The 8067-nt window shown below is 40.5% G+C and overlaps 1 long non-coding RNA gene across 1 annotated transcript; it reads left to right on the forward strand.

The window, feature by feature from the left end:
• The first annotated feature begins 255 nt into the window (after positions 1-255).
• Positions 256-6842, forward strand: LOC108447399. Its single transcript, XR_001862944.1, has 3 exons — positions 256-1357; positions 2746-2821; positions 6660-6842. It is a non-coding gene; the product is annotated as an uncharacterized LOC108447399 (long non-coding RNA).
• The last annotated feature ends 1225 nt before the right edge of the window (positions 6843-8067 follow it).

The raw sequence follows: 8067 nt of genomic DNA on the forward strand, positions 1-8067 counted from the left end.
CCCCCGTGCTCAAGGTAGGCCGGGGGCGGGCGGGACCCGTCCCCGCTCCTGTCCGGGACCCGTCCCCGTCCCCATCACCGTTCCTGTCAGGGACCCGTCCCCGTCCCCATCCCCGGTGCCGTCCGTACCCTCCGCGTCGGGCGCAACCCGCGGTACCGCCCTGGTGCGGGCTTGTGCAAGAAGGAAGGTGCTGTTTCGCAAACGTCGCGGAGATCGGCAGTACCGGGCTGTCCCCAGCTGTCTGTTAGTTGCGTGGTGGGTTGGGGTTTTGGAAGTTTGGAGGGAGTGGTCGGGTTTCAGTTTTGGGGTGTTTATTTTGAAAAGATGATGCGTGGCAGGAGTCTGCGTCTAGGCTGCTTTGGGAGGAAGGAAAAGGAGGGAGAATTGTTTCCTGATAGTAGCAGAGGCTGCTTATCGCATTGTCTGTTCAAGGATTCAGATTTTCGTAGGACGAGAGGTAAATGTTTGGATTATTTTACATATCTTTCCTCTATTGTCATGCCTAGGAAAGAAAAAACAAACAAGGAAACCATTTTCACTCAGTAAAGAAGAAATAAATTCTTCTGAGTATCCATTATTTTTGACTTCTGTTACGGCATATGTGTCCTTCAAGGAACGTTCTTCTGCATAGAATGTAACTTTTCCTGTGAACTGTGTACTTCGTGAGCAACATCCTTAATATTGGAATATAATCTGTTAAGTGTTAAACAGTAGAACTTCCTATTGAATACTGGAAACTACCTCTTACACACTTACTTAACAGAGGAGATTTGAGCAGTTGTAATACCTGCTGGGATTGTGGAGCATGATTATATCAAGCTCTTCAGCATTCTGTTTTGATAAGTGTAAATGTCAAAATACAGATTCGTTCACATGCTTTACTAGAGAATAAGAAACTTATTTAACTGGAAAACTAATACAATAATAATTTTAACTATATTTTCTTAAACAAAAGCAGTGTAATCAGTTGCATGCCATCACATAAAAAAACTACCTTTGTATCGCTGTAAAAGATTTTACTGCTTTCAATGAATCTGCCTTTATAGCCCAAGTGTTTGTGTTACAGACATTAAAACTGCAGACTTGGTGTAAGCTTTGATTTTTGATAGTTTGAAAGTGTTTTGTTTAAATTAACGTGTAGTGATTTTTATGTGGAAATCTTCAGAAAAGATTTGTTTTGAGGATGCTTTTTGAATAGGAGGGCTTTTATTGAGGAACACGGGCTCTGTGATTGGGATTGGAGTGTGAAATACCATCTGTCACTTGTGTAATAATTACTTGGTCTGTCCGTCCTTTGGCAGTAGCCTTGGGTGTCTTCTGCAGTCGTGAAGACAAATCATAACACTGATACAGAAATGTAAGACACCGGGGGGTTCTGTTTCATATTTTTATTGGTATCTTTTAGTCTGTGATGTTACTACTCTGACTGTATTTTATGTATTACTTGTTTTCTAATGCTGTATAGGAAAGAACTTGCATGGATTGGCAATTTCTTCATGTTTCCCTTATGGGGATTGAAAAATAGTGCCAGTTAAGAAAGTCAAATTAATTTCTGCAGTTAATAGAAAAAGATTGTTTTGTATTGTGTGCCTCATGCGTTGTGATGCCCTAAAGTGGCCAAGTGATTGTCCATAAAAGTGCTATTATGTTGTGTTTATATAGTAAGGAAGGAGTTAATGAAAGTCTTAAGGGATATTGCAGGACCAACTGGCCTTTTGTGGCCATGTCATTCACCAAGGAATAAGGTTTTTGCAGCTGAAATTAATTTTCTTCTGTTTAACATGGTAGTTCTTTAAGGCCTTTAAAAACATCCTTCAGTTAACTTAGGTATATGCAGAATTACAAATTAATTCAAGATGGTAAATGAAAAAAACCCAAACAACCCAACCCCTCTCCCTCCCCCTCCCCAATCCAGCCCCAGTTGAAAACAGATGTGATTTAATCTGTCAAGAAAACATTACACACAGAGCACGAGGAATAAAAGTCAAGTCAAACGTATTCTTCAGCCTGTAACTCACATGCTTTGTTTTCCTCAATTTGCTGCTTGTTCAAAATTTCCACATCTTGTGATCTGGCCTTTCCCATTCAGTGTTACAGACTGAGAAGAGCAATAAAAAATAAGCTACTGGAATTCCAGATTGAAATGATGGTGCTGTTGAGGAATGCATTATTTCTTATAATGCCTTAGTTTCTGGATAATGTAATGATTCCATCATCTGATTGCTCAGTCTTTTGTCAGGTAATGGGAGCTGAGAACTCTATGATGTACTTAAGCGTTGTTTCTCAGACAAGAATTTTGGAAAAAATATGCTGTGGCCTTTGCAGCAAATAAAGAAAATTGTTCATATTTTAGATTTGTAGATAATCAAACCAACCTGCCACTTGTGTGACTGGGGTTTTTCTGTACATTTCCAACAACTGTAGAATACAGCAGAGGAAGCTAAGTGTGTGTAAAAATTTTTTCTATTTAAATATATATAACAGATACCATCCCTTTAGGTAAAGGAGCACAGAAAATTGTGTACTTTATGAATTATGGATAAATTATGTTTGAGAATATTTTCATGGAAAGGCATGTAAATACTGATCTTCCAAATACTTGCTGTAACACAGAATGCTGCTAATACAATTAAATGTGAATTTGGTTGTGTTTGCACAGCAAGGTCTCTCATTAAGGGGGGAAATAATTAACATTATGAATATATGTAAATGAACAAAGGCTTTATTTCTCATTTATTTTTATAGTGGTGTCTTGTAGTGACACATTTTCTTGCTTCAGAAACAAAGGAACTCTGGCCAGTGATGCTGGACTGTGTGTCTGGTGAGTTATGTGTGGGTAACTTCTTGTGAACAGTGGTGAATTGGGAGTGGAACAGAAATTGCACAGAGTTGTGAAAGAAAAAATTTTCTGGGCTATTGGCCAAGTGGAAACATTCCAGACACTGCAGATTTCAGAGCCCAGATGCTTGGAAGTATTGGACACCAAATTTGCTGAACTGAGGGTGGCTTAGGAGTGTTCACTGTAATTTGTCAGTCATCTCGAAGGATGCAGCAGTGATCAGTGATGTTGAGCTTGAACAGTTTTGCTGCAGGTCCTGACACCACTGGGACCTGGCACAGCATAGGAGGGAGCTCAGCAGTGAGGGTGGTTTGTTGTCCGAGCTGATGCTTTTTGCTCTGAACTTTTGCTGGGTACTGGTTGCAGTACTTTAATTAAAAGTTGAGCTGCCCTCCAGAAAAAGCCATCTGGCTCCAGATTTGCTGTTTGAGCATAGCAGGAATAGTAAATCTTAAGAAATGCTAATTTTCTGGTGATGCTTACTTTTTACAAAGTAGCTTGAGGGAGGGTTTGTCTGTGGTCAGAAATGTAGCTAGAATTTTCATGAGATTTCTCAAAATGTGAGGTCTGCTTGTTGCGTTTCTTTGGACTCTTCCTTTAAACTGCTTTATGTTGGCATACATGTTCCACCAGTGGGTCCAGGTAGAGAATGCCAGTGTGTGGATGGTTTCCTCAAATAATTCTTCTGGTTTTGTCATGTCTTCATCAGAAGGTGACAGTTCTACATCATTCTTAGTGGGAGAATATTGGGGAATATTTTTAATTAAATTATAGTAATTTTCCATTGTTTAAGTTGAAAACTACATGGTACTGTATGACTCTTCAGGTAACAGCATCTTTTACTCCTACTGTTGCCTGTAAGTTTGCAGCAGTACATTTACAGTACTTCCTTATTTCACACCAGTTTGGGTGACATTCATGGCAGGTTTTCTTCTCACAGAAGTGCACCCATTAAAATGTGTCTGTGTGGCTCTGCAGTAAGAAAGCACCTTAGCAATATTTTAGTAGCAATAAGGATTTTTTGTGAGATTGATTGGTGCTCTGCCTAATTAAATGTTCTGACTCTCATGGTGGGCAGTAGCCAAATACTCACAAAAGTCATGAGAAATGGGGCAAGCATGGAAGCGTTCCTTTTTTTGGCAGATAAAGTGAATTTAAAAATGTATTTCCAAATTGTGCTCTTTATGATTAGGGGAAGAGGAAGATTTAAATATTCTATGTGTGGTTCTTGTTTTTTTTTTTGTTTTTAAACAGTCTATTTCAAACAACAGTTTTAAAGATCAATTTTGTTTAAACAAAACTAACTTCAACAGAGATTTTTAGGATGCTCTTTTAATTGTAAATAACTGAGATGCCTGTAATAAACTCAGCAAAAACTGTTCAAAGGGAGAGGAAGGCTCCAGAAGAGGAGTGCCATGTATGGGAGGAAAGGAATGCAAGGTAACAGGCAGGGAGCAGCAGGATGGTACTGAGTACTTCTTGGGGAAATTACTTAAAGCAGGGGAGTGAGAACTTTGTACTGCTTTGCCTTGCCACTTTCTACTGGAGGATGGGAACTGCTGCCTGGCCCTGTGAGCTGAGAGTGCATCTGTGCAGCTCAGTAGAGAACAAGTGCAGTTGGGAGTTGAAAAGCAACAAGGAGCAACTTCAGTATAATCAATCCATGGTTCTCTAAAGGTGATTGGCAAGAGAATAACGGGACAAATTGTGAGAGAGGTTCAGTAAGTTCAAGAAGTCATGGGCAGAAGTTAATTGTAGGCATAACTTAGATTGACTGCACGTGGATTGCCTCATTAGCTGTGTTGTGGTAGCAAAGAGAACCACTTAAGTACTTCATCCTGTGTTAGTGGAAGATCTTTGAATTTTTGGTGGTTTTCTGCTGGAGCACAGAAAACATTGCTTTACATGTCATGTGTGCAAGTGTATCTAAAGGAAGTATAAGCTCTCAAATTTACCAGAAGTGAAGACTTGCCACTGGCTAAAGCTCCAAAGGAAATGCTTCAGTGCTGGGAATAGAAGGGGAGCTGCTTACTCCTGGCAAGAAGTGACTGTAGCCTGTAGACGTAAAAACTGCTGCTGTGGTGGTCATTCCCAAACTGCCAGAGGTGGCTGTGGGGATTGGCATTTCCCAGAGTCCAGTTCTTTGACACTTTTAAACTATTCTTTACCCTATGTATTTTTTTTTTGTGAGGGAAATGGTTTTCTCTGGTTTCCTGTGTGCAAGCAAGAAAGAACATATGAAGCTGATTTCCATTTCAGACTAGAAGTATCTTGATTACATGTCTTTCTTACCAACTGAATCTGCAGTGTCCTCGTGTATCATTGGTTTGTTTCACTACTTGATTTATGAATGTTTATTTGATTTATGTATCTTATATCCTTCCATGTGCCTGGTGTACTGAGAGGAGCTGGAGCAGCAGCTCCAGGAATAACTGAGGTTTTCTGCTTAATCTTCTCGAATTGTGCTTTGGAGCCATTTGCTCTAGGGTGTAGTGGATGTTAAAGCTTGTAGGGGTACAAAGAGCCAAGTGGCAAAATAAAAATCTCTCTCATTGCTAAACTGAGATTGCAAATTGGTGAGCCAGAGAGAGCACCCTGGGGAAGCATCAGTTCTTGTTTGCTGTGCTGTTTGTGCTTTGTCTTGTCATTAGCTGCTGTCAGGGTGAAAACATAATGGCCAATGAATCTTCAATTTTACTACACCAGAAGTGTTCTCATGTGAAAAATGAAGACATTTCTGTGCCATTGCTGTGCTTTATGTAGCACTTACTGTATTTCTTTTGTAAGGAAATGTGTGTTATTTGTTGGTTTTTATTCTTTTGCAGCTGTGCCTTGCACAGCTACCCTCTTAAGATGTGATAAACAGAACAGGAAGCTATTTAAAATTGCCTCTAAAGAGTAAACATAGTCATTTTTTGTAGATAATGCCACATAACACTTGGGAGAAGGTAGGAGAAAGGCTGGCTTACAAGTTAGAGGAGTGTCCTCTCACTGGTGTTGAACTTTTTGTTCCTGAGCCGTCCATCTTACCAGGTCAGGTGCTTGTCCTAGACTGGCAGCTGAGGATGTATGTTGAAATAACAATAACAATAACTTTTCCATGGGAGTACCTGCAGTGTCAGATACAATCACTTTTCTCTTGTTGGTGTTTGTATATTGTCATTTGACATGCTTTGAAGTGACTTAGAGATGTGATTCAAGGTGTGTTTGAATTCTTCCTCACTTACTGCCCAGTCACATTTTTGACTGTAGTCTTGTAGATTAAGCATTAATGTTGGATTTGGGGGGGGTGGGGTGGGGGGGGGGGGGTAAATACAGTTTTTCTATAGAATCTAGTTAGCTCATGGGATCAGGAAATACACTATGTGGATTTAGTCATTAAAGTAAGAGACATTGCAATGCATTATTCATTTGTTGGTTTCTGCTGGCAAGAAAGCAAGTTAGAGGAAAATGGGCATCTTCCTGAATGTGTATGGGAATTTTTTCCCATAACATAGATTTGTAGTTGTATGTTCAAACAGTGCTTTGTGTGTAAAATATAAGATGCTGCTGCATTTTCTAATGTTTAAGACTGAAGAAAAAGAATGTATGAGACTAATGGAAAATTCTGGCATGAGAATCATGGAGGTGCATGTGAGCATAAGGTGCATGTGATGCATTGTGGTTATTTCTTTTCAATCATACTGATTTTGAGTGATGATGATACCTTGGTGATCTGCTGATTATCTGTGTTGGGTTTATTATTGCACTTGGAATTATTGTGCTCATGTACCAAGGATATGCAGAGGTCTCATCAATGCTCTGCTTCTGTGTCCTGTAGGCTGCAACTCGTCAGGACATGACCTATTGGCTTCAGGAGTTGCAGCAGAAAAGGTGGGAATATTGCAACAACCTCGACGCAGCAAAAAGGGACAGCCGGACTTCTCCCACACCAAGTGACTTTTCCAAAGGTCTTGTTGCCAAAGACAACCCTGGTACGTTGGAAATTTGAGTGAGAACAGAAGGCATGGCTCTCTTCAGTGTCAGTTCATCAGTACAGTGTGTTGCACGGGGATAGAGAACAGTCTTAAGAGAGCTTTTTTCACATCTGTTAATCAAGTAACTCTATGTGAACTTTGCATATGCTACAATTATTAACCATACATGTGATTTTATATCGTTTACAAAATTTGTTGATTTCTTAAAAACAGATTTCTAGAAATGGAGTAATCTTATGATTAGATTTCATTAAGTACAGCTTAGATTAGGTAAGTTGTCTTTCAGTGGCTGCAATATCTTAAAAATTTAGGATGGTAAATACCCTGAGATGTAAACTCCAGTTTTTAATGGGATCAGGTATATTTTGCATTCTGAATGACCGTACTTTGTTCCTGAAAAGGTATGGTGTGGTGGATCTATCTGACTGTGATAAAAATGTCCTGCCTTTCAAAACTGGAAGACAGTTTGCACTGATACTACATATGTGAAATTCAGTCTCTGAAATACATTTAGGCAAGGAAAACGTAATTCTAGACTAGTGACAGAGTTGTAAAAATGTTCCGTGCATTATGCAGTTATTCTGCATTTTTTTACTACATTGCATAGGCACTTGTGAATTGTTTGGTCCTGAGTCCTTACAGAAATGGATTCCTTGCTGATTTGTTATCCATAAATAAGACTGAGTAAAATCCAGTTCTGTGCCAAGTTAGGCATCAATTGGCTCTCTTGGGTTTAGGCAGAGTCTTGAGGTCAGACATATTTCATCAACAGATGTCACATTTGGTTGATGACTCTTTGCTCCCACTGGAAACCCAGCGGTGTTGAGCTGTTGTTGTCACACCTTGTCCCCTCCCCAGGTTCAGGTCCTGCTGCAGTGTTGTCCTCTAACCCAGTTTGCTGCTCTCTTTTGAGAGAATGTGCTGCTTGTGGCTGCTTGCTCCACACAGCTGGCCTCACATGTGTTTGCTGGGGGCTCAGCTGGGCCATTCAGCCACTGCAGGCAGTCCCTGCTGAAAGCAGAGCCCAGCTCCTCCCCTGAGCTGGTGCAGGGCTGGCCCTGCCACGTGCTAATGCAGGGCCTGCAGGCAGCAACAATCAGCCCTTTCTCCAGGTTAGTTTTTGGCCAGTGTAGTTTCCAGAAGTTGTTTATTGTAGGGACAGGTGGGTGCCAGGATTAGCCCAAGAGAATTGTTGGGAATGCCAAGTGGGATGGTTTGAGAACACCTTTATGGCAGCAGCCCGGCTGGGGG

Source organism: Corvus brachyrhynchos, unplaced genomic scaffold (assembly GCF_000691975.1).
Source record: "Corvus brachyrhynchos isolate BGI_N302 unplaced genomic scaffold, ASM69197v1 scaffold200, whole genome shotgun sequence".
Taxonomy (NCBI): domain Eukaryota; kingdom Metazoa; phylum Chordata; class Aves; order Passeriformes; family Corvidae; genus Corvus; species Corvus brachyrhynchos.